The sequence below is a fragment of the Penaeus monodon genome, chromosome 33, assembly GCF_015228065.2.
Source record: "Penaeus monodon isolate SGIC_2016 chromosome 33, NSTDA_Pmon_1, whole genome shotgun sequence".
NCBI classification, from domain to species: Eukaryota; Metazoa; Arthropoda; class Malacostraca; order Decapoda; family Penaeidae; genus Penaeus; species Penaeus monodon.
The window spans coordinates 30974524-30974738 of NC_051418.1; positions in this window are offsets into that span (position 1 = coordinate 30974524).

Consider the following 215-nt stretch of genomic DNA (forward strand, 5'->3'; position numbering starts at 1 on the left):
ATTGCGGATCTTAAATGTTTTCTTACCATTAATTTTCGCTGTTTGTCTACCCAGTCTGTTACTTTATCCATTTCTTTTCTTTTTTTACATTGTTATTAAGCTTTTTTCCTTGTTTTTGGCTTTCCCTGGGGATTTTCCCCAATTTTATCTTCCCCTATCTATGTTTTTTCATCCTTCTGAGTATTTCTTCATCTTTCGGGGTTTTTTGGGCTGTA